Below are 19,942 nucleotides of genomic sequence, written 5' to 3'. Positions count from 1 at the left end.
ATACCAAGTCCCCAGTCGGAAAAAATCCCCAACCCGGCCGTGATCCACAGGCAGCAACCCTAGCCAGTAGACCACGAGCTGCGGACAGATAGACACAATCTGATTGGTGGGTCATGTAGAGCATGTAAAATACCGCCGGAAAACTATATCAAAATCAATTTTGCCCACAAGTGGACAATATACGTTTTGACTGGTTGCTCCCCAATTGTTTAGATAAGTTATTTCATTAGTCAGTTGAACAGGAGGGCATGCCATATTTGTTATGACCACTTCTAGCAATTCCGTTTTTAAGTTGTGGACAGTTTTGCTTTTTACTTGAGTCTTCCACACCAGTGTCATTTATCCATTAAATATAAATTATGTGACTGATGTTTTAGTGGTCATAACATTAAAAAGGTTTCAACTGAAAAACTGCCTACTTTTGTTGGCAACAGTGGTACAGCTGATCTCCAATTCATCACAGACTTTATAATTAATAGACATAACATCTCCACACAGACTTACTTTAGAACTAATAGAACTGTCTTTTATATATAAGGGGCATTCAAAAAGAAACAAGCCGGAGGTATAATTACAGAAACCAGTACCTGTCTGTTAGAAGTATTGACCCAGCTGTTGAGACACTTGTCCCACTGTGACACAAGGCAGTGAATGGCTGTCTCATAAAATTCCCGATGCTGTGATGTTAACCAGTTTCGCACGTACAGCTGGACTTCGTCGTCTGTGGTGAATTGTTTGCCCCTCAGAGCCTTTTTAAGGGGACCAAAAATGGTCCCCTTCTGATTCATTTCCTGCAGCTCGGGACAACAGTGTATGCCCAGCATTACTCGCAAACATTGACCACCCTTTGCCAAGCAATAAAATCAAAATGACCAGGCAATCTCACCCGTGGGGTTATTCTGCTCTATGACAATGCAAAGCCTCATATGTCCAACACAGTCGTGGCACTCTCGCAGAAATTCAAATGGGAGGTTCTCGGCCACCCTCCATACAGTCTGGACCTCTCTCCCTGTGATTACACCATTTTTGGTCCTCTTAAAAAGGCTCTAAGGGACAAATGATTCACGTCGGGTTATGATGTCCAGTTGTACGTGCTGAATTGGTTAACATCGCAGGCCCAGGAATTTCATGAGAGAGCCATTCACCGCCTTGTGTCACAGTGGGATAAGTGTCTCAACAGCCAGGGTCAGTGCTTCTAACATACAGGTACTGGTTTCTGTAATTATTCCTCCAGCTCATTTCTTTTTGAATGCCCCTTATAATTAATGCAATTAAGAAATGAGAATGGTCCCAAAACAGAACTATGCTATATTATAGTATTTGTTTCATATCTGTGCTCACCACTTGTGATTTTAAGAATGAAAACTGTTACAATTTTAACATTCACTGTTGGTGCATCCACAATGAAGGGCTGTTGGTGCATCCACAATGAAGGGGTATCTGTGAAGAGGGTAGACAAACATATGGTTCCCAAAGAGGACAGCAGCATTTTCAGTAGGTGCAGGGGCACCAGTCTAGATGACGGACTGTTCTAGCTTGTGACATTAGCTAACATGTTCTTGCTATGTGGGTACTGCGAATGGTTGAAACCAAGGGAAACTATAACCATTGTATTTCCTGAGGATATGCAGCTATACTGTATGGTTTAATAGTGATGGCATCCTCCTGGGTAAGATATTCTGGAGATAAAATAGCCTCCCAATGGATTCCAGACAGGGACTACTCACAAGAAAGTAGTCAAAGAAAACTGATGGTCTGCAGGTCATAATATTAAATGTTAGGTCCCTTAATTGAGTAGATAGGGAAGTCAGAGAATTTAAAAAGGACTGTGGGTAGTTTGTAGTTGGATATAGTGAGCATTAGTGAAGTGCAGTGGCGGGAGTAACAGGACTTTTAATCAGGTCAGTACAGGATTATAAACACAAAATCAAATTAGGGGTAAAGCAGGAGCAGCTTTTAAATTAAAAGAGAATAGGGATGCTGGTGCAGGGCTATGAACGGCATAGTGAATGCGTTAGACCAGCTGAGGTTGACAAGGAGCAAACACACACCACAATATTTCAGCTTTATATGCCTACTAGCTCTGCAGATAATGAAGAGATTGAAAGAATTTCTGATGAGAAAAAAGAAATTATTCATGGAATTAAGAGAGATGAAAATTTTATTTTGATGGAGGACTTGAACTTGATACTAGAAAAAGGAAGAGAGGGAAAAATAGTAGGAGAACATGGACTGGGGGGAGGAACTAAAAGGGAAGCCACCTGGTAGAATTTTACAGTGAGCACAATTTTGTCATTGCTAGTATCTGGTTTATAAATCATAAAAGAAGGCTGTACATGGAAACAAGACCTGGGGAAACTGCAAGGTATCAAATAGTTTAAATAATGGCAAGAGAGAGAGATTTTTAAGTCAGATTGTAAGCTGCAAAACATTTCCAGTGGTAGATGTGGAGTCTGACAGTAATTTACTGATTATGAACAGAAGATTGAAACTGATGAAATTGCAGAAATGTAGAAATTGAAGGAGATGGAACTTCGACAAATTGAACCAACAAGAGGGTGCTGAGAGTTTGCAAGTAAGGATTAGACAATGACTTATGAAATAGGGGTAAACAGCAATTTAGAATGTGAATGGGTAGCCTTGAGAATGAGCTAGAAGGCAGCAGAGGAAGAAATAGGCAAAAAGACAAGGCCAAATAAAGCCTGTGGATAATGTGTGACGATGATGGTTCAAATGGCTCTGAGCACTATGGTACTTAACATCTGACGTCATCAGTGCCCTAGAACTTAGAACTACTTAAACCTAACTAACCTAAGGACATCACACACATCCATGCCCGAGGCAGGATTCGAACCTGTGACCATAGCGGTTGCGCAGTTCCAGACTGAAGCATCTAGAACCACTCGGCCACACCAGCCGGTGTGACGATGATGAAAGGAGAAAATATAAAAATGTAACAAATGAAGCAGTCAATAGGGGGTACTGGCAACTAAAAATGACTCTAACTGCAAGTGGCATCTGGCAAAGCAGCAGTGACTAGGTGAAGGAAAACTGAAAGTTGGAAGGAATGTATAGAGCTGTTACACAAGGGAAATGAACTTGAAGATAGTATTATAGAAACAGAAGAGGAAGTAAATGAAGGTGAGGTAGGATGTATAATATTGCTAGAAGATTTTGAGAGGGCTGTGAAAGACCAAATTCTGAAAATTTCCATGAAGTAGATGACATTCCTTCAGAATTATTTTGATTCTTGGGAGACCCAGCCATGATTAAAACTTAGCACTTTGTATGCAATATGTAGCAGATAGACAAAATACCACCAGACTTCAAGAAAAATGTAATAATTTCTTTTCCAAAAAGGGCGGGTGTTAACAGGTGTTAATTACAGAACTATCATTAATATGTCACATTTGGAAAATACTGACACAAAATATTCACATAAGAATGAAAAACTGGGAGAAGCTGATGTTAGGGAAGATGACTATAGATTCTGGAGAAAAGTAGGAAAATGTGACCCTACAACTCAACTCAGAAGATCGATTGAAGAAAGGCAAACTTAAATTAACAGCATTTGTAAACTTAGAGAAATCTTTTGGCAGTGTTGATTACAATACACACTTTGAAATTCTCAAGATAAAAAAGTTATCTAAAACTTGAACACACTGTAGTTATAAAAACTGAAGGGTAGGAAATTATAGTAATTGAGAAGGCGGTGAGATTGGATTGTAGCCTGTCCATGATGTTATCAGTCCATACATTGTGCAAGCAGTAAAGAAAACCAAGGATAAATTTGTAAAGGGAATTAAAGTCCAGGGAGGTGTAAGAAAAACTGTGAGGTTTACCGATGACATTGTTATTCCATCAGACATAGCAAAGGACTTGGAAGATGTTGAATGGAATGTATAGTGTTTTGAAAAGAGGTTATAAGATGAATATCAACAAAAGTCAGACAAGGGTAATGAAACATAGTCAGATTAAATCAGGCAATGCTAATAGAATTAAATTAGGAAATGAGACACTAAAAGTAGTCAATGATTTTTGCTATTTAGGCAGCAAAGTAACTAGCATTGGATGAAATAGAGAGTGAATAAAATGCAGACTAGTAACACCAAGCAAAGTGGTTCTGAAAAAGAGGAAAGTGTTGTCATCAAGTATAAATTTAAGTGTTTGGCAGCTTTTTGTTCTGGTATTGTGTGGTGTGTAGTCGCATATAGAAGTGCAATGTGGATGATATTCAGTTCAGACAACAAGTGAATAGAAGCTTTTGAAATGTGTTGCTGAAGAAGGAAGTTGAAAGTTAGAGGGGTAGATTGAATAACTAATAAAGAGGTACTGAATTGCATTGGGAAAGAAAGAAATTTGTGGTTCAAGTTTACTAATAGAAGGAATCAGTTGAAAGGACAAACCCTGCACCAGCAAGACATCTTTAATATGGTAATGGAAAGAAGTGTGTGGTGTAAAAATTGTAGAGGGAGAAGGCTTGAATATTAAATAGATGTAGGTTATGCTAGTTACACAGAGGTAAAGGGGCTTATAGAGGATAGACTGGCATAGAGAGCTGCATCAAACCATAATTCACACTGAAGACCACATCAAAAGCACATTTATGTGGGTATGAAATCTTCCATGTACTTGATATAATTTACAACATTTTGAAGAAACTGACCATGATTCTGTGGTTTATTTCTTTTTTAAGATTATTTCTTTTTGTTAAAAAACAAAGAAACCATTTTTTATTTTAATAATATGAAAATTGTAAGTATTTCTCATCTATTGCAGCGATTCTTTCAACAATGGATTGCAAGACCAGTGAATGCTCATTTTTTACCTGAGTGTATTTCACCGGATTGTGATAGGGACAAAACAGCTCAATTACTACAGACATGCATTGGGAAACTTTATCAGCTTGCCGAATTACTCCAAAAGCAGACTGTGGTAAGTTGTTCTACAAGTTTAATGCATGGCATTTTTAAAAGCAGTGTCTGTTGGTGGCATGAACAGTGTTTGCTAGAGTAAATGCAAGGCATTTATTAGTAGGCTAGGCGAGTACCCAATGTTTATCTGGTCTGTATTTATTTCAGTTCTGTTAGTCCCCCTGCCTCCACTCTGTATCCATCTCCTCCTGTCCGTTTCTCTGTCCATCTGCTGTTTCCCCTTTCTCTGCTATATGCTTACATACATATTTATAATATGCATTTGCTGAGTACCCTTGTTGCCCAGGTATTTATTCAGTCCAATTGTTTGTTAGTCCGTCTCCTCCTCCCCCCATCTCTGTCCGTCTCCTCCTCCGCCCATCTCTGTCCATCTCTTCCTTCCCTCCTCTCTGTCCATCTCCTCTGCCCCCTCTCTCTGCCCACCTCCTCTATCTTTACAACCAGACAGTCTCCTCTGTGCCCCTCTTTTTCTCCACGTGCTCCTTCTCCCTCTGTCCATCTCATCGTCTCCTCTCTAATTCTGTCTCCTCCTCCCTTTCTTTTACCATCCCTTCCTTCCGTCTTTCATTGTCCATCTCCTCATCCTGTAATATAACATGGCCAAAATGTTTTTGTGGTAAAGTTTGGGATGTATATCGTTGCTTAACACAAGGAAAACCATCATCAATATACCACATCTTATTATGGATATCCTCCATCAAAAAATAATACAGATGTTGTATGATCTGGGGTGCTGCTTCTTGATGCTGCTGTAGGTTCATCTTGATGTTACTGCATCGCCACATGGGAATCATGTAATGGTATAAGCAAGTTTAAGTGCTTCTTGTTGACTGAGAATTTTATTTCACATGCTAGATTTTCAGCGGTGAACGTACAAATTCTGACTACATGCTGTTGAAACAAAATTCAGTCCAAGACTGATGTAAGACTGACCTAAGACTGACCTATGGTGGCATACAAATCACCTCTGTTTATATTATTTTAAACAATTACTTTGATTGCTACATATTTAATTTTGAATATTTAACAATTAATGTTTTTACATACATCTTACCAAATTACATAGAAAATTACACGGAATAACAGTGAATAATTTCATACAAAGCCAGGAAAGAATCTGTTTCTATTAAGGCTATAAATGTTTTATCATTGCAACAATATATTCCATTAATTTGCATATATTATTTTACTAACTTAAAGTAAAATCATTTTCAGGTGAACAGAGCGATTAGTTTTATTGAATGAAAGGCCTAGATTCAATTAATTAAATTTTATATGAGTAAAATTTTACATTTCTGTATAGTTGTAATTACAGTTCTATTATGTAACACCAATTAGAACATGAGCATGTTTGATTCTGTGTGAAAAATCATCGTGTCATATTTGTGTTAGGAAAATGAACAATTTGTGACTTAAAAAACATGCAAATAGCTGTCTCTCGATGACTTGAAATATCAGAACTTTAATCGTTAATTACTCCATAGTTACAATAGCAATTTTATTCGTACCGTGAGCCTGTAGTTTGTATTGTGTGTAAATTATGATGGTACATTAGTTTTTAATCCAACAAGTTTCCTTCATTCTATATACTGGTGAGGCCTGATGTAAACAGTATCAAATCAACAAATTAAATTGGTGTAAATTACTAATATTACATATATGCCCTCTTCAGGTGAGTGGAGATGAGCCTGGAACAAGATACAGGATTCCAAAAGGGGTTATGGTATTACAATAACCCCCCCCCCAAAGAGGTTTGACTATCACAGAGAGACAAAGCCCTTCTAAATCTCTGGCTAAAATTAAGAGAATATAATCATGACTAGTGAAACAAACAAACAATTTGACAATTAGTGTGTGTGAAAAATATCTACTACCATAACGAAATTTTACAAGGCGTATGTAATTTTAATGTGAGATATGTGTTATTGTGTGTATATAATTTGTCAGCCAACTTTCTCAGATACAAAATGAAATTTCTTTCACTATAGCAGAGAAAGAAACAATGAGAAAAATACAAGCATATAAAATTTCACAGTTTTGTCATCTTGGTGCCCTTTTGATGCACTCCATTGAATGTTCTATGAGCTTCCTTTTCGCTATGTTCAATTGTTCATATATTATTACCTAAGAAATTGTGTCTTACCTCTAAAAAATGTTAATGTGAGTTGGATGTCAAGTTATGGATATAGTATCACATAATTTTTTAATTTTTATTTATTTATTTTTTAATATGCAGTCGCAATGTGGTCATATTTTATTTTCCCTAACAATAACATACCTCAACTGGAATGCCAGACAGTAGATGCTGTATCAAACTGATTTCAATGTCAAAATTTCAATCGACCAAAGAAAAGTATCGTCTTCTTAATTTAATGGTCAATAATTATGTCTATATCAGTGTCCTTAAATAAGAGTGAATGTACATCAGTAAACAAAATTAATTATTTCTCAGAATAACCCCTCTGTTATCGCAACTACTGTGCCTCTCACCTTCATGAGTTTATCAAATGTAGTAAACAGTTTTTCAGTATAAAGTGTTGTGTTTTATCATACTCCATTTCACATCATATTGTTCCAACTCTTTCCTCATTTATTTCAAATTTGCATCAGCACAAAATCATCATTAGCTTAATCATATATACATATATCACATAATTGTTAATCTATCTAATCACAGTGTAACTTCTGATTCAGAAGTATGGTGAACTGTTCAATTTAAAGAGTTATTCTGTGTGTATAATACAATGTGACAAAAGAAAATTCAAGCTGATAGCATAAAATCTAACCTACTATACCAGACAAAATGTATATTTGTGTCCATGAATGACATATCAGAGTCCAAAGTTATCCTACATTAAATCATAGAAAAACACTAACTTAAAGTATATACCAGAAAATGCAAAGGAAAATTCCCTCCAGGTTGTTAAGTGAGACTGAAGTAATTCATAGAACGGTACCAGGTTCATCCACTCATAGGAAATGCGATTGCAGCAAGTGATTCTAGGACCACAAAACAAGTTATAGTTGAAGGAAGTCCAAAATCATGACATCACAACTGAAAAACAGATCAAATTGATATAGTAAGCAAATCTACATGAAACTAGAATTTGGCATGAGACACCTCAAACCAAATTGAAAATGTTCAAGGCCTACATTTGCGACGATCGGACAGACCTGAAAAATCCAAACCGCCATGTACTAACCAGTAAGAAAGTTCAATATCAATTAGTTCAAATCTTAAAATCCACAAGAAATAAGTATGCATGAATGTGAATCAATACGATGTGGAACTTCGCAAGTTCCAAACAGACATCGTCTAATACCATAAGACAAGTAGAAGTTAGTATTAGGAGCACAAAGGTTCAGTGATACAGTGAAGCATCAACAATGAATGCAACTCATGTCAAATATGGGATAATATTCCAGATAAGTAAAATTATTCATCTTCATACAGTAATAAAACATGGTGAAAAATGTTTTGTGGGTGATGTTCAGTCACTATCTAATTATTTCATACCACGTTTTAATAAGAATGGTTGTTTGGAGATAAGTACATATGTTGGCACTTAAATGAGCCAATAGGAAAAGCATTGTAAGTATTCCATAATATCCCGAACAGGTAGTTGAGGAAATCAATGACAAAAACCACATCAAAGCACTAAAGAACATATTTGATGAATGCTAACAACCAACATAGAAAACATGACACAAAGCATATACAAGATAGGAAAGTTGCTACTCACCATATAGTGGAGATGGTGAGTCACGATAGGCACAACAAAAAGAGACACACAATTGTAGCTTTCGGCCATTAAGGCCTTTGTCAGAAATAGAGACACATACAGACACGCACACACACACTCACACAAACACAACTTGCACACATGTCTGCAGTCTCAGGCAACTGAAACTACACTGCAAGCAACAGCACCAGTGCATGATGGGGCTGGCAACTGGGTGGGGGTAAGGAGGAGGCTGGAGCAGGGAGGGGGAGGGATAGTATGGTGGAGGTGGCGGACAGTGAAGTGTTGCAGTTTAGATGGAGAGGAGGTGCGGGGGGGGAGGGGGGGGGGGGTAAGTAGCAGAAAGGAGAGAAATATAAAGAAATTAAAAGACTGGGTATGGCGTTGAAATGATGGCTGTGTAGTGCTGGAATGGGAACAGGGAGGGGACTGAATGGGTGAGGACAGTGACTAACAAAGGATAAGACCAGGAGGGTTATGGGAAAGTTCCCACCTGCACAATTTGGAAAAGCTGGTGTTGGTGGGAAGAATCGATATGGCACACGCTGTGAAGCAGTTATTGAGATGAGGGATATCATGTTTGGCAGCATGTTCAGCAACACGGTGGTCCACTTGTTTCTTGGCCACAGATCATCTGTGGCCATTCATGTGGACAGACAGCTTGTTGGTCGTCAAGCCTACATAGAATGCAGCACAGTGGTTGCAGCTTAGCTTGTAAGTCACATGGCTGGTTTCACAGGTAGCCCTGCCTTTGATGGGATAGGTGATGTTAGTGACCGGACTGGAGTAGGGGGTGGTAGGAGGATGTATGGGACAGGTCTTGCATCTAGGTCTATTACAGGGGTGTGAGCCATGGGGTAGGGGATTGGGAGCACGGGTTGTGTACGGATGGACAAGTATGTTGTGTAGGTTCAATGGACAGTGGAATACGACTGTAGGAGGGGCAGGAAGGATAGTGGGCAGGACATTTCTCATTTCAGGGCATGACAAGAGGTAATTGAAACCCTGGCAGAGAATGTAATTCAGTTGCTCCAGTCCTGGATGGTACTGAGTTACAAGGGGAATGCTCCTTCGTGGCCGGACTGTGGGACTTTGTGTGGTGGTGGGAGACTTGAAAGATAAGGCATGCGAGATTTGTTTCTGTACAAGGTTGGGAGCATAATTACGGTCAGTGAAAGCTTCAGTGAGACCCTCGATATATTTTGAGAGGACTGCTCGTCACTGCAGATGCAACGCAGGCTGTACGGAAGGGACTTCTTGGTGTGGAATAGATGGCAGCTGTCAGAGTGGAGGTATTGCTGGTGGTTAGTAGGTTTGATAAGGACGAAGGTACTGATGTAGCCATCTCTGAGGTGGAGGTCAACATATAAGAAGGTGGCTTGTTGGATTGAGTGCGACTAGGTGAAGCAAATGGGGGAGACGTTGTTTAGGTTCTGGAGGAATCTGGATTGTGTGTCCTCACCTTCAATCCAGATAGCAAAGATGTCATTAGTGAATCTGAACTAGGTAAGGGATTTAGGATTCTGGGTTTTTAGAAAGGATTCCTCTAGATGGCCCATGAATATGTTGGCGTAGGATGGTGCCATTCGGGTGCCCATAGCCACACCCTGGATTTGTTTGTAGGTAATGCCTTCAAAGGAGAAGTAATTGTGGGTGAGGTTTGGAATCTGTAGGGCATCTGGAAAGGTAGTGTTCAATAACAGTAAGGCCATGGGCATTAGAAATGTTAGTGTACAGAGAGGTAGCATCATTAGTGATGAGCAGGGCACCGTGTGGTAAAGGGACAGGAACTGTGGAGAGTTGGTTGAGGAAATGGTTGGTATCTTTTATATAGGAGGGTAGGTTCCTGGTAATAGGTTGAAGGTGTTGGTCTACAAGATCAGAGATTCTCTCAGTGGGGACACAGTAACCGGCCACAATGGGTCATCCTGGGTGGTTGGGTTTATGGACTTTAGGAAGCATGTAGAAGGTAGGAGTGTGGGAGTGGTAGGGTTAAGTAGAGAGATTGAGTCTGGGGAGAGGTTATGGAATGGGCCTAAGGATTTGAGTAGTGACTGGAGATCCTGCTGGATTACTGGAATGGGGTCAGTGTGGCAAGATTTGTAGGTGGAAGTATCTGAAAGCTGACGGAGTCCTTCCGCCAGGTAATCCATGTGGTTCAAAACAACGGTGGTGGCACCTTTGTCTGCAGGTAGGATCATAAGGTCGAGATCAGTTTTTAGATGGTGGACTGTGGTTCTTTCTGAAGATGTAAGGTTAGTTTGCATGTTGAGGGATTTGGGGAATGATGATGAGGCAAGGTTTGAGGTTAAGAAATTCTGGAAAGCTAACAGGGGGTGGTTTGGGGGCAGTTGGGGTGGATCACAGTTGGATAGAGGAGTGAACTGAGTTAGGTAAGGTTCAGTATTGGTCTTTGGTTGAGGCTGATTGGTTGGGTTGGTGGTGAAAAAGTGTTTCCACTGTATGGACTGGGTGAAGGAGAGAAGGTCTTTAACAGGTCCTTCCTGATTTAATTTGGGAGTGGGGAAAAATGTGAGGCCTTTGGAAAGGACTGATATTTCTGTGGGACTAAGGCTTCTGGAGGAAAGGTTCATGATGGTGTTGCAGGTCTGTTTAGGTTCTGGGTTCTATGTGGTGGTGGGAGGGAGTTTAGAAGGGTGGGGTAAGTGTAGATCTGTGAGACAGGGTTTGTCAGCTATGAGGGGACGTGGGAGAGGTTTGGAGGTTGTTGTAGTGGTGGTGGACAGTGGTACTCCGAGGCAGGAGTCGGAAGTGAGTAGGATGGAGAGCTTGTTGAGGTGAGGTGGCGTTGTGAATGTTGCTCAAGTTCCTGCAGGGCAAGAGTTTCAATGTGTGTTATGGGTTCCAGGAATTTGGGATTACATAGTAGGAGAATTCTCACCAAACGAGTTAGTCAAATCATCTGTACTAAGATTAAATTTATTTTCTACTTTACTAGTATCATCACTCATTTCTGTCAGCATTAAGTCCCAAAATGCTTCACAATAGTCAACTCTGTTTCTCTGGTAATTATTGTATCTATTGTGTAGTCTGCGACCTGAATTTCGCCTTCCTCTCCTACCTCTAGCATGATTTCAGTAACTGTTCTTCACCTCAAACTGACAGGCTCGCAATGAGGTGCTTACCTGTTTTCCTTATTATTATTTTTGTAGGATCTGTTACCATTTCTCCTTTGATTACCTCCGCCCTGCTCATTCCTATTATTCTACATCTACATCTACATCTACATCTATACTCCGCGAGCCACCTTACGGTGTGTGGCGGAGGGTACTTATTGTACCACTATCTGATCCCCCCTTCCCTGTTCCATTCACGAATTGTGCGTGGGAAGAACGACTGCTTGTAAGTCTCCGTATTTGCTCTAATTTCTCGGATCTTTTCGTTGTGATCATTACGCGAGATATATGTGGGCGGTAGTAATATGTTGCCCATCTCTTCCCGGAGTGTGCTCTCTCGTAATTTTGATAATAAACCTCTCCGTATTGCGTAACGCCTTTCTTTAAGTGTCCGCCACTGGAGCTTGTTCAGCATCTCCGTAACGCTCTCGCGCTGACTAAATGTCCCCATGACGAATCGCGCTGCTTTTCGCTGGATCATGTCTATCTCTTCTATTAATCCAACCTGGTAAGGGTCCCATACTGATGAGCAATACTCAAGAATCGGACGAACAAGCGTTTTGTAAGCTACTTCTTTCGTCGATGAGTCACATTTTCTTAGAATTCTTCCTATGAATCTCAACCTGGCGCCTGCTTTTCCCACTATTTGTTTTATGTGATCATTCCACTTCAGATCGCTCCGGATAGTAACTCCTAAGTATTTTACGGTCGTTACCGCTTCCAATGATTTACCACCTATGGCATAATCGTACTGGAATGGATTTCTGCCCCTATGTATGCGCATTATATTACATTTATCTACGTTTAGGGAAAGCTGCCAGCTGTCGCACCATTCATTAATCCTCTGCAGGTCTTCCTGGAGTACGTACGAGTCTTCTGATGTTGCTACTCTCTTGTAGACAACCGTGTCATCTGCAAATAGCCTCACGGAGCTACCGATGTTGTCAACTAAGTCATTTATGTATATTGTAAACAATAAAGGTCCTATCACGCTTCCTTGCGGTACTCCCGAAATTACCTCTACATCTGCAGATTTTGAACCGTTAAGAATGACATGTTGTGTTCTTTCTTCTAGGAAATCCTGAATCCAATCACAAACCTGGTCCAATATTCCGTAAGCTCGTATTTTTTTCACTAAACATAAGTGCGGAACCGTATCAAATGCCTTCCTGAAGTCCAGGAATACGGCATCAATCTGCTCGCCAGTGTCTACGGCACTGTGAATTTCTTGGACAAATAGGGCGAGCTGAGTTTCACATGATCTCTGTTTGCGGAATCCATGTTGGTTATGATGAAGGAGATTTGTATTATCTAAGAACGTCATAATACGAGAACATAAAACATGTTCCATTATTCTACAACAGATTGACGTAAGCGAAATAGGCCTATAATTATTCGCATCTGATTTATGACCCTTCTTGAAAATTGGAACGACCTGCGCTTTCTTCCAGTCGCTAGGTACTTTACGTTCTTCCAGAGATCTACGATAATTGTTATTACTCTAATTCTGATAGTCGTTACCAAAAATATTATTTCTTCTATTACCATCATATCTGTTGTTATTGTTCCTGTTGTTATTCTGGTGATGTTGGGATGACCCCCATTCTGAAAATTGTTCTCCCAAGCACGATCTAATTTATCTATGTATTTCGAAAATTCCTCAATAGTGTCATATGGTCCATGAACAAGACTCCACTGAACAGGGTCAGGTAAATGCCACTTCAGCGCATCAGTTCAGATTAATTCGTCAAGTGGTTTATCTATGTGTGCTAAAGTACTAAGCTGCTTTTATTAATATTATTGCTTTCTCTTATCTCCTTTGTGAAATCTACTTCCATTCAAAAATTCTGATTTTATTTGCACATGCTTACTTCATGACCAAAACTTGTTTAAAAACAATTTTTCAGACTCTGCAAATTCATTTTTGGGTTAACATGCTGGTTAGCCCAAGATAAAGCTTCTCCATCTAAAAATCATTTACAGAATTCCCTTTCATATGTTCTGGCATGCCCAGTGCAACGCTGTCCTTGCACCGGTACAAGTAATCGACAGGGTGTAGTTCAAAATCACCCCAAGAAATTTTTGTAATAACATTATTGCAGTTTTTTTAAACTTGTTATTACCGCTGTATATACTACTAAATATTAGTCTCTAGGTTTACAACTTTAGAGTTGACTGTTTGTAGATTATTTGATACTTCATTCACTTTGCTGTTTACTGAAAAAATTGCTCTGAAACGAGTGTGGAATTTATTTTTAGTTTCTTGTCAGTGAAATTATTTTTGGTTTCAGTATAAGTTTGTATGTTATGCAACTCTGATTTTTGTGTGTCGAGTTCATCAATGACAATGTTTTCTGTTCTTTTTCTCGTTCGTCAAGTACGTCAACATGTTTGTTAACTAGTTGTGATTCAGTAACAGCAAAGTTCTTAAAACAATCTACTTCAGATTCTGCATTGTCTACTCTTTCATTTCTACTGTTTATTTGTCTATTTACCTTATTAAGATCTTCCCTAATTGCCTCCAGTTTCTGGTCTATTTTTATAAAATTATTTTTGGTATCCTCTCTATTTTTTTTTTTTTTTTTTTTTTTTTTTTTTTTTTTTTTTTTTTTTTTTTTTTGCTCCAACAGTGTTTACTTTCTGGTAACAGAGAAAATTTTTCCAGTATGTCTTCTGATTGTTGAAATCCATGGAAAGGTGAAATTAATCACACATCAAAAAAGTTTTGCATCACCCCGTTTCCCAGAACTCTTGAAGATAGACGTTGACTGTGGATATTGTATCACAGACACAGTTCCTTTGACTGTTCAGAGACGCCACTAAACCAGCCCAAAGATATAAACAACCATGCATGAGTAGCACCAATTAGACAGAGGGGGTGCAACAGCCAATCAGTTCCAGTCATTCCACCAGGAAGGACATACATGGCTCATGGCTCATGTTGTCTGTAGTTCAACCATGCCTAGATGGTCAGTACCATGGTTCGATCGCATCCACATTGTTGCTTTGTGTTAGGAAGGGCTCTCAACAAGGGAAGTGTCCAGGCGTCTCGGAGTGAACCAAAACAATTTTGTTCGGAGATGGAGGAGATACAAAGAGACAGGAACTGTCGATGACATGCCTCTCTCAGGCCGCCCAAGAGCTACTACTGCAGTGGATGAATGCTACCTATAGATTATGGCTCAGAGAAACTCTTGACAGCAATGCCACAATGTTGAATAATGCTTTTCGTGCAGCCACAGGACGTCGTGTTACGACTCAAACTGTGCGCAATAGGCTGCATGATGAGCAACTTCACTCTTGACGCCCATTGTGAGGTTCATCTTTGCAACCACCACACCATGCAATATGGTACAGATGGGCCCAACAACATGTCGAATGGACTGCTCAGGATTGGCATCATGTTCTCTTCACCGATGAGTGTCGTATATTCCTGCAACCAGACAATCGCCGGAGACGTGTTTGGAGGCAACCTGGTCAGGCTGAACGACTTAGACACACTGTCCAACAAGTGCAGCTAGGTGGAGGTTCCCTGCTGTTTTGGGGTGGCATTATGTGGGGCCAATGTACGCTGTTGGTGGTCATGGAAGGTGCAGTAATGGCTGTACAACATGAGAATGCCATCCTGCAACAGATAGTGCAACCACATCAGCAGCATATTGGCAAGGCATTCATCTTCATGGATGGCAGTTTGCGCCCACATCGTGCACATCTTGTGAATGACTTCCTTCAGGATAATGATATAGCTCAACTAGAGTGGCCAGCATGTTTTCAGACATGAACCCTATCGAACATGCCTGGCATAGGTTGAAAAGGGCTGTTGATGGACGACATGACCCACCAACCACTCTGAGGGATCTAGTGCAAGAGGATGTGCTACTGGGTATTAGAGGTACCGGTGTGTACAGCAATCCATATCACCACCTCTGAACGTCTCACTGTATGGTGGTATAACATACAATGTGTGGTGTTCAGGGGCAATAAAAAGGGCAGAAATGATGTTTATGTTGATCTCTATCCCAATTTTCTGTACAGGTTGTAACGGAACTGAAATGATGGTGGGCTGACAGTAATTTGGAGCCCGCGCGTCGGAAACGGGCGCGCTGGTGTGAGACTGCCAGGGAGTGCACCCTGATGCCATCTATTGGCGAAACTGGGAATTAGCGCTACCTCTCAGACAATGCACTAAGCTCTCAGAGTCAAATGTATTCTTTTTCTTGGTAATTATAAGTTATTACTGTATGATTTAATGTTATAAAGCACTAGTAGTAAATTATTATGACTGGTATGAACTCCAGGGTAATAAATATAAATATTCTTAAATACTAAATGATTTCGGTAAAAAGGTGGTAGGGGAACGCCCCCACTCTTGGTGATACGAGCATAGCTAGGGGTAGCTGGAGACACAGGGACTGAACAATGGAATGGCCTGGGGAGTGTTGACGTGATCGGACGTACGTAACTGTGCTCACGCAAAAGTGATTGTGCAACAGCAAAGAGGCGAATATCGTCGCCGTTTGTGGAGTAGAACGCGACGAATGGTTGTCGAAGCCGTCTCTATGCCACTGGGGCTGATTGTAAGAGTTCCTGCGCCCAGATTTTATGGCGGACGTGCAGTAGCTAATACGAGTGCTACAGCTCGTAGTTCCAGCCGCCATTAAGGGCATGAGGCGTGAAGAGCTGCGTTAGCCACATGCATCTCACCACCAGCACCGACACGTCTACCCAAGGCAAGACTGCTTGCAATTGTTAAGTCAAACTTTGTATACATGTAAAAGGAGAATACCAGTTTTCTTTTATGAAAGTGCAGAGTACAGAATATAGTAATGAGTAAAATTATGACGCATGTTGTTCATTGTAAAGTGTAGTAACCTAAAACATAGAATAGTGAAATCAGACTGAGGCCACCATCGCCTCTTTCATTTACAATTCTTTTGGTTGTAGAATACTTTAGCGTATAAGAATGTTGAAAAGAGCAATGGTCACACCAGAATGAGTCGCCTATTTATAGTTACTTAAATTTTTCTGAGTAACCTTTCAAGTAAAGTCACTTAACTAATTCCATATCAATTGTCCAAAGAGTAATATCCAAAATCATTAAATAAGTGAAGGATAGAATTTTGTTAACCTAAGTTGCATAAATTGTCTTGGTAGTAATTACCAAGCCAACTCACAGAAATTGAGAGAGTATTTGCTTTGTAGAATCACCTAGAATGATCAGAAATAGTAATATTCAGAATTAAGTTTAAATTCAACTCAAGCCGTTTCACTTTGAAACGAGCCAAAAAATTGATTTATTCTTTTGCTCCTTCAGAGCTGGCGACCGTAGTTATAAGTATTTTCAGGAGGATTCGACGGTAAGTCTGCTGCTCTCGTCGTGCTGATAGGATTATCCACTGCTGCTAGCAGTGGTGATTGGATACATAAGCTCACTACCAAGTTAAGTGGGTCAGGTAGGCAGTGTTACCGTGTGAACTGTAGGGCACTGTAGGCCGTGGATCGAACCCATTCAATCATCACAGCTCTTTGGGAAATAGTCCGGTTAGGAGTGTACTAATCATTAGGTAAATACTGGCGAGTAACGGTCAAAAATGTATACGCAAGTGAATTTAGCAAGGTCCACGTAGCACCTAGTTAATGTGGTGCAATGGCTAGGGTAGGAGTGGAGTACAAGTGAGCTGAGCTTGTGGCAGCTGTGCTGTATGCAAAGATTAACAACGTGAATTCACTACTACCTCTTACCATTAGGACTGAGCTATTTACGGTTAAAATACGTAGCAGTAAGCGCAAAGGCGTGACAGCTACAAGTCCGTATTGGCTCTATATATACGGAAGTAGGAAGTGGGTCATTCCGTCAGTGGAGGGGGTTAAAACAACCGAGTCAGTTGAGAACATACCCCATTTGCTGATGGAAGGATTCGGCGGTTCGGTCGCATGTGGCGACCGTGACAGGACTTACCAAGTTTGTGGAATAATGGCTGCAATAAAAGTGTTTTATATAAACTTGTAGTTTCAAGAAAATTTTAAATTTAAAATTCTGTTGTAGACAAATATGCCACAATTGGTAAGTTCAAGACGACAACCTGCATAGCAGCAAAAGAAAGTCCAATAGTAGGAATTAAACAAGTAATACTTGGTTTAATAAACATTTCTATTAGGCACGAAATACAGCAGCATAAGATGGAGTCGAATAGCAACAAGCAAGACGAAAACATTACAAGGTCAGACCCAGAATTAGGGACCATAGATACTGTTGTAGGGTTGGAAAATCTTATAGATGAATCCACAACCATAAGACAGGAGGAACGGGAAGTGAAACCAAAGGTAGTGAAAAGTGAACCTAATGTATCTGTGGATGCAAGTCACAAGGGAGAGGATATGGAATTAACAAGTTTGTTAAATAGGATGATGGCGCAAATTCGAGAAGGGAATGCTAGTTTGAAAGCAGAAATGGCTAGTCATATATCCCAATTGGATGAAAACCTATCTGGTAAAATAAAAGCCAATTTAGATATTTTGAATACGCAAAGCCAACGTATCACAGAGGTAAACAAATCAGTTAATAGCATTAGGGCTGAAATAACAAATGTTCAGAGAAAAGTCACAGAAATAGAGAAAAGATTTGATACCGAAATTCAGAGAATAGAGAAATCAGTGGAACCTTTGGTTAGTGAAAAATTAGAACCGATAATTGAAAGTAAATTACAGGTGATAGTACCAGTTGTAAAGAAAGAGATTGTTAAAGAAACAGCAGCTGATATTGAAACACTGCGCAATACCATGTTGAGTTTTGATGCATGTGTGCAGGAGCAGGAAAATACACTGCGTAATGAGATAAAATTGTTAAGTCAGCAAGTTCAGAATCAGACGTTCCTTAACTGTAGTGGTATCCCATTGGTAATGCAAAAATCAGAAATACTGAGTAGGGAGGAAAAATACGATCCTCAAAAGAAACAAGGTGGATGGCATCCAATGGATTTTATAAAAAATTGTGAACGTGTCTTACCAACAGACATGTCAGATAAAGAAAAAATTAATTTAGTAATAGACGCTTTAGCAGGTTATGCCAAACGTTGGGGATTGAATTTGGATATCGACAATTTGAAGTTTACAGACTTCAAAGAAAAGTTCCTTGAGGAATTCTGGGGCACACAACAGAGGGATAGGTTGTGGAGAGAATTCGTTGTCGCCAGAATGCCAGAACATGGGCGTGGGCTCATGAAAAAATACTGTGAAGGATGGTTCAAGCGTTTGGAGTATCTTAAAGATCGTAGATCAGAATCGGAGATAGTGTGGGAGTTGTGGAAAAAGCTACCTGACGATTCAAAGCGTTATGTAGGAGGCACTCATCGAACATTCGATGAATTTTTAGAAAAAATCGAGAATGAAGATAGGTGGCGTGAAACTAGAGAGTTTCGAGGTTTCAGAAATCAGAATGGAATAGGAAAAGGTGGTAGGAATGAACCGCAAATTAACATGATGAGAGGAAGAGGTCGAGGAGGTAACTCTCAGCGAGGGAGAGGACACTATCAGGGAAACGGGATGCATTATCAAAATCAGGAAAACTAAATACTGCGCAGGTCAAGGGCCTAACGCGCGCGGAAAGAAAGAAATGGCCCAAATATAGGGAAGACCGGAGTAGTCAGTACTATAGTAGGATAGTGCGTCGTTCGCCTGAAGAGCAGTTACATAAACGAAACTTTGCGAAGTATAATGCAGGGATACAAACAGAGGAGAGAGAGCAGGGAGGAATTATTAAGGGAAATGAAGTAGGAAAAGAATATCGGTCGGATGTGAAGGCTCACGTGAATGAAATAAGTACAATTCGAGGTCAGAGTGACGAATTGATGAAGGAAGAGTCAGAGAAGGCGTTGTTTGTCGGTAGGGATGGCAACTGTGCAGAGAGGCAGGGGCAAGGGAGGAGTGATGTGACTTATGGTAAAAGGTTCGTACGAATAGTCGACGAATCACATCGAGAAGTAATTAAAGAGGAAAGGGTGGATAAGAAAAAGGGGCATAGTGCAGAGACGCATGCTGATTCAGAAATTACCTCGTATGCAGAATATGTACATCAGCTCAAAAGCCAGCCAGCACAATTAGAAAGATCTTCCACTCAAGTGATTAATTT

Source organism: Schistocerca nitens, chromosome 4 (assembly GCF_023898315.1).
Source record: "Schistocerca nitens isolate TAMUIC-IGC-003100 chromosome 4, iqSchNite1.1, whole genome shotgun sequence".
NCBI lineage: Eukaryota > Metazoa > Arthropoda > Insecta > Orthoptera > Acrididae > Schistocerca > Schistocerca nitens.
This window is presented reverse-complemented; position numbering follows the sequence as displayed.